Genomic DNA, 20,317 nt, shown 5'->3' on the forward strand with positions numbered 1-20,317 from the left:
TAAAATGTAAAGCAGCAAACACACACATGCACACATTAACCGACAAAACAAACACAATTCCAAATCAACAAACATCAAACACACACACACACACACACACACACACACTCAGCACAACTCAACAAACTGCAAAGCAACAATCGAAAACAGACAAACAAACAAACTTAAATAAAATGTAAAGCAGCAAACACACACATGCACAAATTAACTGACAAAAACACAATTCCAAATCAACAAACATCAAAGACACACACACACACCAGCACAACTCATCAAACTGCAGCACAACTCATCAAACTGCAAAGCAGCAAACGAAAACAGACACACAAACATAAATAAATAAAACCGTAAAGCAGCAAGCACACACATGCACACATTAACCGACAAAACAAACACAATTCCAAATCAACAAACATCAAACACACACACACACACACTCAGCACAACTCATCAAACTGCAAAGCAACAATCGAAAACAGACAAACAGACATAAATAAATAAAAACGTAAAGCAGCAAGCACACACATGCACACATTAACCGACAAAACAAACACAATTCCAAATCAACAAACATCAAACACACACACACACACTCAGCACAACTCAACAAACTGCAAAGCAACAATCGAAAACAGACACACAAACAAACTTAAATAAAATGTAAAGCAGCAAACACACACATGCACACATTAACCGACAAAACAAACACAATTCCAAATCAACAAACATCAAACACACACACACACACACACACACACACACACACACTCAGCACAACTCAACAAACTGCAAAGCAACAATCGAAAACAGACAAACAAACAAACTTAAATAAAATGTAAAGCAGCAAACACACACATGCACACATTAACCGACAAAACAAACACAATTCCAAATCAACAAACATCAAACACACACACACACACACTCAGCACAACTCATCAAACTGCAAAGCAACAATCGAAAACAGACAAACAGACATAAATAAATAAAAACGTAAAGCAGCAAGCACACACATGCACACATTAACCGACAAAACAAACACAATTCCAAATCAACAAACATCAAACACACACACACACACTCAGCACAACTCAACAAACTGCAAAGCAACAATCGAAAACAGACACACAAACAAACTTAAATAAAATGTAAAGCAGCAAACACACACATGCACACATTAACCGACAAAACAAACACAATTCCAAATCAACAAACATCAAACACACACACACACACACACACACACACACACACACTCAGCACAACTCAACAAACTGCAAAGCAACAATCGAAAACAGACAAACAAACAAACTTAAATAAAATGTAAAGCAGCAAACACACACATGCACAAATTAACTGACAAAAACACAATTCCAAATCAACAAACATCAAAGACACACACACACACCAGCACAACTCATCAAACTGCAGCACAACTCATCAAACTGCAAAGCAGCAAACGAAAACAGACACACAAACATAAATAAATAAAACCGTAAAGCAGCAAGCACACACATGCACACATTAACCAACAAACACACTTCCAAATCAACAAACATCAAAGACACACACCAACACAACTCAACAAACGGCAAAGCAACAAACGAAAACAGACAAACAAACAAACATAAATAAATAAATAAAACCGTAAAGCAGCAAACACACACATGCACAAATTAACCAAGGAACACAATTCCAAATCAACAAACATCCAACACACACACAACTCAACAAACTGCAAAGCAACAAACAAACAAAAACAAAGCAGCAAACAAACACAATTCCAAATAAAAAACATACACACAACAACAAAACAACAATTGCAAACCCACAAACATAAATAAGCTATAAAAACAACCAGCAGCATAACTAAACAAACAGCAAAGCAACAAACGAAACACAAAATGAACAAAAATAAAAATGTAACGCAGCAAACACACACATGCACACATCAACCAACAAACAAACACAAATGCAAATCAACAAACAAACCGAGCATAAACACAACTGCAAAACAATTGCAACCTTACAAACAAATTAAACAAATGTTAAACAACAGATGAACATAAACACAAGCACAAAATCCTCAGAGAAACACAAACAGCTGTGTAGTGAGTATTGGAGGAGTAAAGCCATTTTTTTAGCAACTCTGCATAACTAACATCAAGCCACTAACGCTAACGCTACATGTATAAATGTGCAGACCTCCAGCCTTCATCCGCCCGCTCTCTTTCCTGCAGATCTGCCTGTATGAATGACCCAGAGGAGGCTCTCAAACAGTGCGGATATCTGATCCTGGCCTAGAGCACTTCATCATCTGTCTGACAGAAAGACAGATAGTGTGAATAAACTCCTCACCTCATTCTTGCCTGCCACACACACACACACACACACACACACACACACACACACACACACACACACACACACACACACACACACACACACACACACACACACACACAAAGCCAGATATGTTTCTTAAGGACATGTGCTGTCAGCCCTGAGGGCAGTATGTGCTGTCTCTCTGTGTGTGTGTGTGTGTGTGTGTGTGTGTGTGTGTGTGTGTGTGTGTGTGTGTGTGTGTGTGTGTGTGTGTGTGTGTGTGTGTGTCACACCCCGGACTCGTCCCTGTCTCCATGCCAGACATTTGCTCAGAATACAGGAGACATTTGCACTCTTGCCAACCGGCTACAACACCGCGCAGCGTTTCCACGGCAACACAGTATACACTGCGGATGTAGGACACACACCTCTCTGGCCTCGTGCTCTTTGAAGTATGCACGTTTGCTAATGAGGGACTGTGATTCATGACCGATTTCTGAGTGTCCAAACACACACACACACACACACACACACACATATGAGTGTACAAGTTTAGCTGAGATTTCTGGTCCGGTGTGGCGTTTGGGTTAAAGATAAAGATAGCTAGGCAGTTGCTAGGGGAGGTTGCTAGGGTGTTATTGTACACCAGGTGAAAATCTTCTGATCACTTATAAAAGTAACAACAAGAGAGACATTCATATGGGACTTGCATATTTACGAACGTTTAAGAAACATTGTGCATTTTTATAGCCTAATTAAGATAAATATGTAGTACATTGTTTTAACCATGTATGAATGAAAAGTTAATTTTTTATCATTATAATTTTTTTATCATGTCTTTCCTCAGGTAGATCGCGTTTACTTTCCTCGGCAGATTTGCTTCTGCCGCGCGATTGGCTGCTGCAGGCTGATGGCCTCATGAATATTAATCACGCTGTCTCCGATCGGCCAAAAGTGATTTGCTGAAATCAAAACGCGGGCAGTTTTGGCCCCGCCCATTTCCGAATCAAGCTCTAAATCGGGTCAGTTAATAATTATGTTAATACGAATTATAATAAAATAGTGCACAAATTATTTACGAATTACGAATTATTAAAATACGCATAGCTTACAATATAATACGTACGAAAAAACACATTATAGTTCATAATAAAACCAATGGAGCGTAATTTATTACACTTGATTTACTGTTAATCTAATTAATACATAATAGTGAATAATTGAACATGATTCATTTGTTGTATTTATAACTGAAATAACTGGATATTTAACACTTAATTTAACACATAATTACATTAAAGATGATTGAGAATATATGTAGGGTAAGTGCAAACGAGTGTGTAAACTCTTATCTCGCTGAAATCTTGACGGATTTACAAATGGTCTGGTTTCTTACAAACGTTATTAACGTGGCTATAATTCTGGAAGCTTGAACAAATTATGAATAATTATTCATAAGTATGCAGTGTCATAACTACATCTCTGACGTTTATAACAAACCAAACAGTTTGAAAATCGGTAGAAAATTGAGCACGTTATGGTTATTTAAACATGCACCATTAAAACACAATGTTACGAGTGAGCGAGCTGACGGTGACAAGATGGCCGCCAGGAGCGGACGTGACAAGATGGCCGCCAGGTGCGGACATCGACCTCCATTGGCCAGCAGCGCGGACGAGACATCTAGCCTTTATTATGTATATCTATGGCTACACCGGCTCACTCACAGCGGCTTTTGCTCGGTCTTCATATTAATTGACAATTCTTGTTTTATTATGAAATATTGCAGTATTTATTATAAATGATTTATCCACATCATTCCCTCTTCTCTTCTCTGATGACGTGGGCGGGGCAACCTGTCACTCGCATGAGATCCACCAATAGCAAACCACCACCATCCAATCCATCCCCCACAGACCAAATCAAGCCCCGCCCTACATTTGTTCTTGTTTGTGAGGCAGTTTCCCTCAGATATACGTCACAATAGAGAAGACCATCACAACTTCCTTTCATGCCGACTATAGCTATTATTGCTCAGAAAGAGAGGGAGTGAATTAAGTAACAAGTGAGATTGACAAAAAGCCAAAGTATGAGCAATAGCAGTCTCACAGTGACTCTAGCCTTAGCACACGCAGCACTAACAGCGTCTGAGGCAGTGAAGGTCCGATCTGCTGGAATTGGCCGGTTGAGCGGTTTCCTCCTGCTCCAGAGGGAAGGTGTGTCCGTCCACACAGAGCTTCATTCACCCCTCGCTGGGCTCTGAGCTCGGGACAGACGAGTCAAAGGCTGACTTCACCCTCAAACAACAAAGGATCTTTTATGACACACACTCCCACGACGGCCCCGCTGATGCTGAGACAGACTCAACGAGAGCCGGAATTCACCTCATCTACTCGAGGTGTGTGTCTGTTTAACCGCAGCCTTGTAGTGCAATAGAGAGAGAACCTCAAACTCTCTGATTCTTTAAAGTCCCCATGAAATCAAAATGGAAGTGTTTTGTCTTTTAGTATGAATGTTGGCTAGTGTGCTCCAAAACAATGACAAAATTCAGATATAAACATTCAAAACATAGTCTCTCACTTCCTCCAATAAGGATCAATGATTTGGATGACATCACTCTGCATTTCAGCTTCTCATCAGATTTTCTGTCCAATCAAATGCTCTCTAGAGTCTGAAGCCCCGCCCCCTACATTATAAACAGACGCTGAAGCTGCGGCTGAAATCAGTCACACATTTACTCTTCTCTATGTGGTGAATGGCACATAGTGCACTATATAGGGGATAGGGACCGATTCAGACAGTGCACTATATAGGGGTTAGGGAATGATTCAGACAGTGCACTATATAGGGGTTAGGGAACGATTCAGACAGTGCACTATATAGGGGGTAGGGAACGATTCAGACAGTGCACTATATAGGGGATAGGGAATGATTCAGACAGTGCACTATATAGGGGTTAGGGAATGATTCAGACAGTGCACTATATAGGGGTTATGGAATGATTCAGACTGTGCACTATATAGGGGGTAGGGAATGATTCAGACTGTGCACTATATAGGGGGTAGGGAATGATTCAGACCGTGCACTATATAGGGGTTAGGGGACGATCAGTCTGTGCACTATATAGGGGATAGGGAATGATTCAGACAGTGCACTATATAGGGGTTAGGGAATGATTCAGACAGTGCACTATATAGGGGATAGGGGACGATTCAGACAGTGGCACTATATAGGGGTTAGGGAATTATTCAGACAGTATACTATATAGGGGGTAGGGAATGATTCAGACAGTGCACTATATAGGGGATAGGGAATGATTCAGACAGTGCACTATATAGGGGATAGGGAATTATTCAGACTGTGCACTATATAGGGGGTAGGGAATGATTCAGACAGTGCACTATATAGGGGGTAGGGAATGATTTAGACAGTACACTATATAGGGGTTAGGGAATGATTCAGACAGTGCACTATATAGGGGTTAAGGTATGATTAGACTGTTCACTATATAGGGGATAGGGAGCGATTCAGACAGTGCACTATATAGGGGATAGGGAATGATTTAGACAGTACACTATATAGGGCACTATATAGGGGTTAGGGAATGATTCAGACAGTGCACTATATAGGGGATAGGGAATGATTCAGACAGTGCACTATATAGGGGTAAGGGAGCGATTCAGACAGTACACTATATAGGGCACTATATAGGGGATAGGGGACGATTCAGACAGTGCACTATATAGGGGTTAGGGAATTATTCAGACAGTATACTATATAGGGGTTAGGGAATGATTTAGACAGTACACTATATAGGGGTTAGGGAATGATTCAGTCAGTGCACTATATAGGGGGTAGGGAACGATCAGACTGTGCACTATATAGGGGTTAGGGAATGATTCAGACAGTGCACTATATAGGGGTTAGGGAATGATTCAGACTGTGCACTATATAGGGGTTAGGGAATGATTTAGACAGTACACTATATAGGGGATAGGGAATGATTTAGAAAGTACACTATATAGGGCACTATATAGGGGACGACTCAGACAGTACACTATATAGGGCACTATATAGGGGATAGGGGACGATTCAGACAGTGCACTATATAGGGGTTAGGGAATGATTCAGACTGTGCACTATAAAGGGGTTAGGGAATGATTTAGAAAGTACACTATATAGGGACGATTCAGACAGTACACTATATAGGGCACTATATAGGGGATAGGGGACGATTCATGTGATCGAGTCGACCCAGACCAGAAAACGCTTTGGACCCGTTTGAATTCTGCACAGAACGCTGTATTTTACAGTGATATAGAGGAGAAACGGATAGAGATTAGGAAACTGCAGCTTTACTGAGCTCAATGGCTCTGGCCAAGCTGTGATATTTTGTTTTCATTTACTTTGAATTTTAATGACATTTTTAGAATTAAGCAGCTCGCAAACACACTTTATCATAAGACAAATGTTGAAATAACCCATTAAACATGAAAGTAAGGCATAAATGTTGCTTTAAAACCGAGTGCCCTAGGGTTCAACAGAAGCTCATTGATCATGTCCTAAAGATTCAGGAAATTCCACAGTCTGTCAGCACAAACTATTTTTTATTTGTTCAAACATAAGTTGTAAAATCATGTTATTTTTCTCGTCCAATTCGCTCTTAGTTGCACAAAACTAGAGCAAGCGTCATAACACACACTTCTAGAAGGTTTTTACATGCCGCTCTTTTTACACAATCCCTGCTGAGCATTAATGAGCTGAAGCAGGCCCGTATAGTCCAGAGAGAGTGTGTGTGACAGGCCGGTCGGACCCAGGGTTTAATCTGGACCCAGCCAGCACGACCTGTCCACCGCTGCTCTGAATAACCAGCAGAAAATATATCAGGACATTCAAACGCAGAGAGACGGCGAGAGCTGGAGACAGATCCAGCGAGGGGAAGAGAAGGAGGAGAACAAAGGCTGTGAAGGGACGGTGTGTGTGTGTGTGTGTGTGTGAGAACAGAATAAATGTGCTTTTACTGTACTGAGTAATATTATTACTAATAATAGTAATATGTAATATAATGCCATTCTTGGTTCAATTAACACATTTTTTGTGTAGTGTTTGAGTTTACGTAAGTCAAATGTTTATTATGCATTTCTGCATGCGAGAGTTTGCACAAGATAACACAACGCTGATCATAAGTTCATTTCAGAGAAGTGGAGTGGGGATTTTCACTACTCAACAAAACAGTGACAGACAAGAGAAATATAATGTTTGTGCCGTTTTAATTATTCAGAGAGAGTTTTACACAACAGCCTTTCAATAAAAAAAAATAACCTTATGGCTGCATTTTTGTAATATTGCTTGTGTTCTTCATTATTTTTAGGGGAAAATTGGGCAAATGTACAAGCATCCACTATGAATAGAAGTAAATCATGTGAATATTTTAATAAAATTAACAACTTTTCTATGGTTTAAATATACTATTGTACTACAGTTATTGTCTACGGTTTTATAATTTTCACTCTAAAAAAAAAAATTCTATATGGCACCAAAAATGGTTCTTGGCTCGTAAACATAGGGGAACCTTTTTTAGTGCTATATAGCACCAATTTTGGTGCTTCAGCGGTTCTTCAGCGGTTCTTCACCACCAGTTCTTTGACTAAGGCGCTATATAGCACCTCTGAAGAACCACTGAAGCACCAAATTGGTGCTATATAGCACTAAAAAAGGTTCCCCTATGTTTACGAGCCAAGAACCATTTTTGGTGCCATATAGAATTTTTTTTTTTTAGAGTGTTGTATAATATCTGCTGTTTGTTTTGCCTATTTATGACAGTAATATTAAGATATCACCGTTTTGCATAAAACGTCGGTATGCTGATTCTATCATTGGCTTGCGTGTTTACATTGAGTTTGTTATCTCGGAAATGAGACACACACACACACACACACACACACACACGCCGAGCTGGTTCCGTGCAGTCTCGTCCACTCGCGCGCGCCCGTGAAGGTGGATTTGATCCGGATGAAGAGAGTCAGAAACACGAAGCGCTTATTTATAAACTCCAGCAGCTTTCAAACCTCACACCATCCTCACACAACCTCCTGACAGCTGTCCATCAATCAGCGCTGCTGGCCAATCAGAGCCCACCAAAGCAGACCAGCACACAACCAACAACAAGATGTTGCACGAATGTACTATATAATAAATTGTATGTTTAGCCTATACATTCTAGGCCTACATATGGGAGTAATATTGTAATAGAGAATGTAAAGCATGCACTTAAAGTAAAGAGGAGCATATATATAACTCTTTGAAACAATTATTTTCCTCTTTTGAATCACACCAAGGTTAAGCAGACGCATATTTCGTAGACTAATAAAACTACTGGCATTTATTTGAGTTGAGTTAATTTTGCAAACGTTTGCAAATGCGAAGATAAAAAAAAAAAACTGCTTTAACTTCCATGATTCACTAAAGGTAACAGCTTACCTCTAATGAGACTTTTGAGTGCGCCTTCTCAGATATGCGCCAAACTAAAGACCCTCCAGCCGGACTCACTCGGGCACTGACGGAGATAAATGTCAACAGTCGCTCTAATGCTCAGAAGAAATCCTGTCAGGAGAGAGGCGGGATGTCCCCAGCAGGCTCAGAGCACTGACAGACCTCCACAATCACTGACACACTCCGCTTCTGCCGACACCGTCACAGAGAGCCGCGCGAGGGACTGTGGGTAATGAAGTCCAGCCGTTCGTCCTTAACTAACACCCCCCCCACACAAACACACACACACACACACACACTATTTATCACCTCAGAAAAGTGTTGTTAGTGACCTACATACATAATAGGACGCATAACATTAGCATTGCATAACTATAAATACTATATTTAGTACTATTATGTTATAACTTCAACATTCAGATTAAAGGCATGAATATAATGGAGTTTAGAACAACGGCACAGCAGAACAGAGCTAGACTTTAGAAGAATAGAATAGAATAGAATAGAATAGAATAGAATAGAATAGAATAGAATAGAATAGAATAGAATAGAATAGAATGTGGTATACAATAGTATAAGATATAATAGATTGTATTATGAAACAATATAACGGAACAGAATGTAACAGACTAGATTAGAACTTATAGCAATAGAATAGAATAGGATAGAATAGAAATAGAATAGAATGTAGCATATAATAGCATAAGATGTAAAAGATTGTGGCATAATATGACTTATAGAGCAGAACAGAATGTAACAGACTAGATTAGAACATATAGAATAGAATAGAATAAAATAGAATAGAATGTGGCATATAATAGCACAAGATATAATAGATTGTAGTATGAAACAATAGAACGGAACAGAATGTAACATACTAGATTAGAATATAAATAGCAATAGAATAGAAATAGAATAGAATGTAGCATATAAATGCATAAGATGTAAAAGATTGTAGCATAATATGACTTATAGAGCAGAACAGAATGTAACAGACTAGATTAGAACATATAGAAGAGAATAAAATAGAATAGAATGTGGCATATAATAGCTTAAGATATAATAGATTGTAGTATGAAACAATAGAACGGAACAGAATGTAACAGACTAGATTACAACATATAGCAATAGAATAGAATAGGATAGAATATAATAGAATGTAGCATACAATAGCATAAGATATAAAAGATTGTAGCATAATATGACTTATAGAGCAGAGCAGATTGTAATAAACTAGATTGGAACATATAGCAAAACAATAGAATAGAATAGAATAGAATAGAATAGAATAGAATAGAATAGAATAGAATAGAATAGAATAGAATAGAATAGAATAGAATAGAATAGAATAGAATAGAATAGAATAGAATAGAATAGAATAGAATAGAATAGAATAGGGCATACAATAACATAATAGCATAATATAACAGAATAGAATGTCACAGACTGAATTTGATCAAACAGACAAAATATAGCAGAATAGAATAGAATAGAATGTGGCATACAATAGCACAATATATGAAATATTATATGGATAACATGACTTAATAGAGCAGAACAGAATGTAACAAAATAGATTAGAACAACAGACAATATAGCAAAATAATAGAATAGAATAGAATAGAATGTGTCATACGATAGTTTAAGATATAATAGACTGTAGCTTAATATGGCATATAACAGAATAGAATAGAATAGGGCATACAACAGGGCACACAATAGCGTAACAACAGACTGTAGCATAATATGACATAATATAACAGAATAGAACTGATTTTGAACAAACAGACTACATTAGAAAACATAGCATAGAAATGAATAGATGTAAAGCGGTGAGGCTGACATCATTGTTTGTCGTTTGGATGGCGTGTGTGAGTGAGCGAGTGTTTGTCATGCAGGGCTAGGGTGTGTTGAATGGACACAGGTGTAGTCATGGGTGTAGTCCACACAAACATAAACAGGGAAAGTCATGCGTTTACTCACACACTTCTCTGCTGTTTAACCTTTAGTCTCTCCTGAAACCAAGCAATCCCCAAATTACCCTTTAAAGTGAGTCAGATTCCAGCACACAGCAACGGCATTCAAACACTTCCCTCAGTCGCCCGCCGTAGGCAAAGCCTGGCAGAGGCAATACTGCATCTGTTCTGTTTCATATCTGTCTGTCTGTCCGTCTGTCTGTCTGCCCAGCCCTCTCCCTCTCTCTCTCTCTCTCTCTCTCTCTCTCTCTCTCTCTCTCTCTCTCTCTCTCTCTCTCTCTCTCTCTCTCTCTCTCTCTCTCTCTCCCTCTCTCTCTCTCTCTCTCTCTCTCTCTCTCTCTCTCTCTCTCTCTCTCTCTCTCTCTGCGCTCACTAGGCCTCGGGGACATTTTTTTCACCAGATGTTCCTCTAAAGGAAGTACTTCAGCATGGGTTTGTTGCCACAGTTGCAACTCAACACACACAGCAACATAGCAACCGTCCTGCGACTGCTCTGAGCTTCAATGGGTGCGCGCCGCCCCTCTGCCACGGCCTTACATAATGAAAATGTTATGCTAACGCAAGGCAAATATTAAGTTACCCCAGCTGCCAAGGGCTTGTTGTCACGCCGCCATGGCGACAGTTGCCATGAGTACGAGTGTGTTTACAGTGTGTTTTAAATACCCTGAACTTGGACTGGGGAGAGAAACAAAAGGACTGCTTGGCCGGAGTCCTGAAGTCTGAGTGTGTGTGTGTGTGTGTGTGTGTGTGTGTGTGTGTGTGGGGCGTAGGAGATTGAAAAGAGAGATATTGTGTTGGAAGTCTTTGTCTGTGTAACACATTAGTCTGTTGTTAACATGTGATCTTATTGAGTCTATAGATCTCAAAGCAGCCATGCACCACAGGCTCAGAACACTGGACCATGACACAGCGTTATGATTATGATTAAGATTACAACTATTTACAACAAATGAAAGTAAATCTGCCTCGCTTTAAGATGAATAAGACAACAGGGCGACAGGTTTCATTGAGGTCACACTGAAGGTCACACCGAGGGAACATCCTGTACTGTCTATGTAAAATAGGGTTTATTATTTTATTAGGGGCCAAGCACCGAAGGTGCGAAGGCACCTATTGAAACCGTTCCCGTTCCTATTATTATTAGGGGCCAAGCACCGAAGGTGCGAAGGCACCTATTGAAACCGTTCCCGTTCCTATTATTATTATTATTCATCTTCTTCTTCTTCCGCCACGAAGTCTATGGCAGCCCATAGAACCGTATGGTAAAAAGTTATGAAATTTGGCACACTAATAGAGGACAGTCTGAAATGTCACCATAGCAAATTTTGAGTCTCTAACTCAATCCCTCTAGCGCCACCATCAGTCCAAAATTAGACTAATGTTTATGCTAATAACTTTTGAACCATAAGGGCTAGAAACGAAATTCTTTTTTCCTCTGATTCCTTGGCTCAAGACAATTCGATTGCACCCTATGACGTCATTTTCCGTCATAATAATTTTCCCGCCATTTTTAATTAACCGAAAAACCTACTTTTGCGAACTCGTCCTAGACGGTTCATCCGATTTGCACGAAAATTGAACCAGATCATCTTCAGACCATGCTGACAAAAAATCTTGCAAATCAAGTTGATTCGTCAAATCATTTGCGATAAACGCGCAAACAAATTTTATGTAGCGGTTGCAAAAGCACTCTTAAGGCAATATCTCCGCAACGCTTTATCGTATTCAAACCAAACTTGGTACATGTCATCACAAGCATGACTTGAGGCAACATGCAGTGTTTCGGCGCAGCGCCACCTACTGGTCCGGAGATACAAAAAATGGCTGTTTTTGCTTATAACTTTTGAACCGTTTGTCCAAAAATCATAAAAGTGGTCTCGTTAGATTCAGGACGGCATGCCGAGTCGTCTGATATTCAATTTTACCATATCGCCCATTTTGGCTGTCGGCCATTTTGAATTATGTGCTAAAATCCTATATTTTACAAATGCATTAGTGTATTGTTACTAAACTCGGTATGTGACTTCCACTCCATGCCCTGAAGGTACTCAAAAAGTTTTGGGGCAGTGCCACCTTGTGGTCAAAAGTTATAACAAACTTGACAAAAATGCTAATAACTTTTGATTTAATTAGCTTAGTATAATGAAACTGGTCATAATACATTCATTGGCTCATGCCGATTCAATTGCATCCTATGACGTCATTTTCGGTTATGATAATTTCCCCGCCATATTTAATTTTCCAAAAAACCTACTTTTGCGAACTCGTCCTAGACGGTTTGTCCGATTTGCACGAAAATTGAACCAGATCATCTTCAGACCATGCTGACAAAAAATCTTGCAAATCAAGTTGATTCGTCAAATCGTTTGCGATAAACGCGCAAACAAATTTTATGTAGCGGTTGCAAAAGCACTCTTAAGGCAATATCTCCGCAACGCTTTATCGTATTCAAACCAAACTTGGTACATGTCATCACAAGCATGACTTGAGGCAACATGCAGTGTTTCGGCGCAGCGCCACCTACTGGTCCGGAGATACAAAAAATGGCTGTTTTTGCTTATAACTTTTGAACTGTTTGTCCAAAAATCATATCTTCCGCACCATGCTTTGAAGGTACTCAAAACGTTTTGGGGCAGTGCCACCTTGTGGTCAGAGGTTATAACAAAATTTACAAACATGCTAATAACTTTTGATTAAATTAGCCTAGTTTAATGAAACTGGTCATAATACAGTCATTGGCTCATGCCGAGAACAGAGATACTAATTTTTCCATATTTGGTCAAACATACTGTCCTCAATGTTCTTATTTGATCAAAACCTACTTTTTCAAACTCATCCTAGACCGTTTGTCCAATTTCCACCAAAATCGAATCGTATCATCTTCAGACTGTGTCAACAAAAAGTTAGGGATTTTGCATCAATAGATGAAACCGTTTTTGTAAACCGCAACGACGAAGTTGAGCCATTATGCCAAAATGACTCTTGAGGCTGTATCTCTGCAATGCTTTGACATATTGGCATCAAACTTTGCATGTGTCATTGTTCCCTTATTCTGACCACACCACATCAATTTCGTATCTGTGCCACCTATTGGTCAAAAGTGATAAACCATTAACTTACATTATCAGTGACTCAATATATGATATTTCAGCCATTTTGCCTAATCTTCTTAAACTGTATAATTGTTAATTGTTGCAGTTGGTCTGACACTCTCAGACTACAATGCATTTTCAGCCTTTTGCTTCAAATCATCTTAAAACGTGATTAATTGCTCATTGCTCCTGTTGATCTGACACTGCCAGCCATTTTGGCATGTCTTGTCTTCTTCTTTGCGCTTGGCCCCGGTATTGCTGCTTGCAGCTATATTTAGGGGCCAAGCACCGAAGGTGCGAAGGCACCTATTGAAACCGTTCCCGTTCCTATTATTATTATTATTCATCTTCTTCTTCTTCCGCCACGAAGTCTATGGCAGCCCATAGAACCGTATGGTAAAAAGTTATGAAATTTGGCACACTTATAGAAGACGGTCTGAAGTGTCTCCATAGCAAATTTGGAGTCTCTAATTCAATCCCTCTAGCGCCACCATCAGTCCAAAATTTGACTCATGTTTATGTTAATAACTTTGGAACCATAAGGGCTAGAAACAAAATTCTTTTTTCCTCTGATTCCTTTGCTCAAGACGATTCGATTGCACCCTATGACGTCATTTTCCGTCATAAAAATTTTCCCGCCATTTTGAATTTTCCGAAAAACCTACTTTTACGAACTCGTCCTAGACGGTTCATCCGATTTGCACGAAAATTGAACCAGATCATCTTCAGACCATGCTGACAAAAAATCTTGCAAATCAAGTTGATTTGTCAAATCATTTGCGATAAACGCGCAAACAAATTTTAATTAGCGGTTGCAAAAACACACTTAAGGCAATATCTCCGCAACGCTTTATCGTATTCAAACCAAACTTGGTACATGTCATCACAAGCATGACTTGAGGCAACATACAGCGTTTCGGCGCAGCGCCACCTACTGGTCCGGAGATACGAAAAATTGCTATTTTTGCTTATAACTTCTGAACTGTTTGTCCAAAAATCATAAAAGTGGTCTCGTTACATTCAGGACGGCATGCCGAGTCGTCTGATATTCAATTTTACCATATCGGCCATTTTGGCTGTCGGCCATTTTGAATTTTGTCAAAAAATGCTATATTTTACAAATGCATTAGTATATTGTTACTAAACTCGGTATGTGACTTCCATGCTATGCCCTGAAGGTACTCATAAAGTTTTAGGGCAGTGCCACCTTGTGGTCAAAAGATATAACAAACTTGACAAAAATGCTAATAACTTTTGATTAAATTAGCCTAGTATATTGAAACTGGTCATAATAGAGTCATTGGCTCATGCCGATTCAATTGCAACCTATGATGTCATTTTCGGTCATGATAATTTCCCCGACATTTTTAATTTTCCAAAAAACCTACTTTTGCGAACTCGTCCTAGACGGTTTGTCCGATTTGCACAGAAATTGAACCATATCATCTTCAGACCTTGCTGACAAAAAATCTTGCAAATCAAGTTGATTTGTCAAATCGTTTTCGAAAAACGCGCACACAAATTTTGCGTAGCGGTTGCAAAAACACTCATAAGCCTATATCTCCACAACGCTTTATCGTATTCAAACCAATCTTGGTACATGTCATCACAAGCATGACCTGAGGCAACATGCAGCGTTTCGGCGCAGCGCCACCTACTGGTCCGGAGATACAAAAAATGGCTATTTTTGCTTTTAACTTATGAACTGTTTGTCCAAAATTCATGTCTTCCGCACCATGCTTTGAAGGTACTCAAAAAGTTTTGGGGCAGTGCCACCTTGTGGTCAGAGGTTATAACAAAATTTACAAACATGCTAATAACTTTTGATTAAATTAGCCTAGTTTAATGAAACTGGTCATAATACAGTCATTGGCTCATGCCGAGAACATAGATACTAATTTTGCCATATTTGGTCAAACATCATGTCCTCAATGTTCTTATTTGATCAAAACCTACTTTTTCAAACTCATCCTAGACCGTTTATCCAATTTCCACCAAAATCGAATCGTATCATCTTCAGACTATGTCAACAAAAAGTTAGGGATTTTGCATCAATAGATGAAACCGTTTTTGTAAACCGCAGTGACGAAGTTGAGCCATGATGCCAAAATGACTCTTGAGGCTGTATCTCTGCAATGCTTTGACATATTGGCATCAATTTTTGCATGTGTCATTGTTCCCTTATTCTGACTACACCACATCAATTTCGTAACTGTGCCACCTATTGGTCAAAAGTGATAAACCATTAACTTATATTATCAGTGACTCTATATATGATATTTCAGCCATTTTGCCTAATCTTCTTAAACTGTATAATTGTTAATTGTTGCAGTTGGTCTGACACTCTCAGACTACAATGCATTTTTCAGCCTTTTGCCTAAAATCATCTTAAAACGTGATTAATTGCTCATTGCTCCAGTTGATCTGACACTGCCAGCCATTTTGGCATGTCTTGTCTTCTTCTTTGCGCTTGGCCCCGGTATTGCTGCTTGCAGCTATATTTAGGGGCCAAGCACCGAAGGTGCGAAGGCACCTATTGAAACCGTTCCCGTTCTTATTATTATTATTCATCTTCTTCTTCTTCTTCTTCTTCTTCTTCTTCTTCCGCCACGAAGTCTATGGCAGCCCATAGAACCGTATGGTAAAAAGTTGTGAAATTTGGCACACTAATAGAGGACAGTCTGAAATGTCACCGTAGCAAATTTGGAGTCTCAAACTCAATCCCTCTAGCGCCACCATCAGTCCAAAATTTGACTCATGTTTATGCTAATAACTTTTGAACCATAAGGACTAGAAACAAAATTCTTTTTTCCTCTGATTCCTTGGCTCAAGACGATTCGATTGCACCCTATGACGTCATTTTCCGTCATAAAAATTTTCCCGCCATTTTGAATTTTCCGAAAAACCTACTTTTACGAACTCGTCCTAGACGGTTCATCCGATTTGCACGGAAATTGAACCAGATCATCTTCAGACCATGCTGACAAAAAATCTTGCAAATCAAGTTGATTCGTCAAATCATTTGCGATAAACGCGCAAACAAATTTTACGTAGCGGTTGCAAAAACACTCTTAAGGCAATATCTCCGCAACGCTTTATCGTATTCAAACCAAACTTGGTACATGTCATCACAAGCATGACTTAAGGCAACATACAGCGTTTCGGCGCAGCGCTACCTACTGGTCCGGAGATACGAAAAATTGCTATTTTTGCTTATAACTTCTGAACTGTTTGTCCAAAAATCATAAAAGTGGTCTCGTTACATTCAGGACGGCATGCCGAGTCGTCTGATATTCAATTTTACCATATCGGCCATTTTGGCTGTCGGCCATTTTGAATTTTGTCAAAAAATGCTATATTTTACAAATGCATTAGTATATTGTTACTAAACTCGGTATGTGACTTCCTTGCTATGCCCTGAAGGTACTCAAAAAGTTTTAGGGCAGTGCCACCTTGTGGTCAAAAGATATAACAAACTTGACAAAAATGCTAATAACTTTTGATTAAATTAGCCTAGTATATTGAAACTGGTCATAATAGAGTCATTGGCTCATGCCGATTCAATTGCAACCTATGATGTCATTTTCGGTCATGATAATTTCCCCGCCATTTTTATTTTTCCAAAAAACCTACTTTTACGAACTCGTCCTAGACGGTTTGTCCGATTTGCACGAAAATTGAACCAGATCATCTTCAGACCATGCTGACAAAAAATCTTGCAAATCAAGTTGATTTGTCAAATCGTTTTCGATAAACGCGCACACAAATTTTGCGTAGCGGTTGCAAAAACACTCATAAGCCTATATCTCCACAACGCTTTATCGTATTCAAACCAATCTTGGTATATGTCATCACAAGCATGACCTGAAGCAACATGCAGCGTTTCGGCGCAGCGCCACCTACTGGTCCGGAGATACAAAAAATGGCTATTTTTGCTTATAACTTTTGAACTGTTTGTCCAAAAATCATGTCTTCCGCACCATGCTTTGAAGGTACTCAAAACGTTTTGGGGCAGTGCCACCTTGTGGTCAGAGGTTATAACAAAATTTACAAACATGCTAATAACTTTTGATTAAATTAGCCTAGTTTAATGAAACTGGTCATAATACAATCATTGGCTCATGCCGAGAACAGAGATACTAATTTTTCCATATTTGGTCAAACATCCTGTCCTCAATGTTCTTATTTGATCAAAACCTACTTTTTCAAACTCATCCTAGACCGTTTGTCCAATTTCCACCAAAATCGAATCGTATCATCTTCAGACTGTGTCAACAAAAAGTTAGGGATTTTGCATCAATAGATGAAACCGTTTTTGTAAACCGCAGCGACGAAGTTGAGCCATTATGCCAAAATTACTCTTGAGGCTGTATCTCTGCAATGCTTTGACATATTGGCATCAAACTTTGCATGTGTCATTGTTCCCTTATTCTGACCACACCACATCAATTTCGTATCTGTGCCACCTATTGGTCAAAAGTGATAAACCATTAACTTACATTATCAGTGACTCAATATATGATATTTCAGCCATTTTGCCTAATCTTCTTAAACTGTATAATTGTTAATTGTTGCAGTTGGTCTGACACTCAGACTACAATGCATTTTCAGCCTTTTGCTTAAAATCATCTTAAAACGTGATTAATTGCTCATTGCTCCAGTTGATCTGACACTGCCAGCCATTTTGGCATGTCTTGTCTTCTTCTTTGCGCTTGGCCCCGGTATTGCTGCTTGCAGCTATATTTAGGGGCCAAGCACCGAAGGTGCGAAGGCACCTATTGAAACCGTTCCCGTTCTTATTATTATTATTCATCTTCTTCTTCTTCTTCCGCCACGAAGTCTATGGCAGCCCATAGAACCGTATGGTAAAAAGTTGTGAAATTTGGCACACTCATAGAGGACAGTCTGAAATGTCACCGTAGCAAATTTGGAGTCTCAAACTCAATCCCTCTAGCGCCACCATCAGTCCAAAATTAGACTCATGTTTATGCTAATAACTTTTGAACCATAAGGGCTAGAAACAAAATTCTTTTTTCTTCTGATTCCTTGGCTCAAGACGATTCGATTGCACCCTATGACGTCATTTTCCGTCATAAAAATTTTCCCGCCATTTTGAATTTTCCGAAAAACCTACTTTTACGAACTCGTCCTAGACGGTTCATCCGATTTGCACGAAAATTGAACCAGATCATCTTCAGACCATGCTGACAAAAAATCTTGCAAATCAAGTTGATTCGTCAAATCATTTGCGATAAACGCGCAAACAAATTTTACGTAGCGGTTGCAAAAACACACTTAAGGCAATATCTCCGCAACGCTTTATCGTATTCAAACCAAACTTGGTACATGTCATCACAAGCATGACTTGAGGCAACATAAAGCGTTTCGGCGCAGCGCCACCTACTGGTCCGGAGATACGAAAAATGGCTATTTTTGCTTATAACTTCTGAACTGTTTGTCCAAAAATCATAAAAGTGGTCTCGTTACATTCAGGACGGCATGCCGAGTCGTCTGATATTCAATTTTACCATATCGGCCATTTTGGCTGTCGGCCATTTTGAATTTTGTCAAAAAATGCTATATTTTACAAATGCATTAGTATATTGTTACTAAACTCGGTATGTGACTTCCATGCTATGCCCTGAAGGTACTCAAAAAGTTTTAGGGCAGTGCCACCTTGTGGTCAAAAGATATAACAAACTTGACAAAAATGCTAATAACTTTTGATTAAATTAGCCTAGTATATTGAAACTGGTCATAATACATTTATTGGCTCATGCCGAGAACATAGATACTAATTTTGCCATATTTGGTCAAACATCCTGTCCTCAATGTTCTTATTTGATCAAAACCTACTTTTTCAAACTCATCCTAGACCGTTTATCCAATTTCCACCAAAATCGAATCGTATCATCTTCAGACTATGTCAACAAAAAGTTAGGGATTTTGCATCAATAGATGAAACCGTTTTTGTAAACCGCAGTGACGAAGTTGAGCCATGATGCCAAAATGACTCTTGAGGCTGTATCTCTGCAATGCTTTGACATATTGGCATCAAACTTTGCATGTGTCATTGTTCCCTTATTCTGACTACACCACATCAATTTCGTAACTGTGCCACCTATTGGTCAAAAGTGATAAACCATTAACTTATATTATCAGTGACTCTATATATGATATTTCAGCCATTTTGCCTAATCTTCTTAAACTGTATAATTGTTAATTGTTGCAGTTGGTCTGACACTCTCAGACTACAATGCATTTTTCAGCCTTTTGCCTAAAATCATCTTAAAACGTGATTAATTGCTCATTGCTCCAGTTGATCTGACACTGCCAGCCATTTTGGCATGTCTTGTCTTCTTCTTTGCGCTTGGCCCCGGTATTGCTGCTTGCAGCTATATTTATTATTCATCTTCTTCTTCTTCCGCCACG

At 39.2% G+C, this 20,317-nt stretch overlaps 1 protein-coding gene across 4 annotated transcripts in view; it reads right to left on the minus strand.

Moving 5' to 3' along the window:
* peli1a (pellino E3 ubiquitin protein ligase 1a) overlaps positions 1-10,998 on the minus strand; it is a 33,211-nt gene extending 22,213 nt beyond the window's left edge. Inside the window, exons 1-2 of one of the 4 annotated variants that reach the window (XM_079812836.1) lie at positions 8,806-9,014; positions 2,206-2,321 (exon numbers count right to left, since the gene is read on the minus strand). The gene's annotated coding sequence lies outside the window, so the exon portion shown is untranslated. Of the gene's footprint in view, positions 1-2,205; positions 2,322-8,805; positions 9,075-10,800 lie in introns of those variants that run through there. The other 3 variants (XM_079812838.1, XM_079812839.1, XM_079812837.1) reach the window with 3 other exon arrangements.
* Between the last annotated feature and the right edge of the window lie 9,319 nt (positions 10,999-20,317).

This window comes from Gobio gobio, assembly GCF_949357685.1.
Source record: "Gobio gobio genome assembly, chromosome: 3".
Lineage (NCBI taxonomy): Eukaryota > Metazoa > Chordata > Actinopteri > Cypriniformes > Gobionidae > Gobio > Gobio gobio.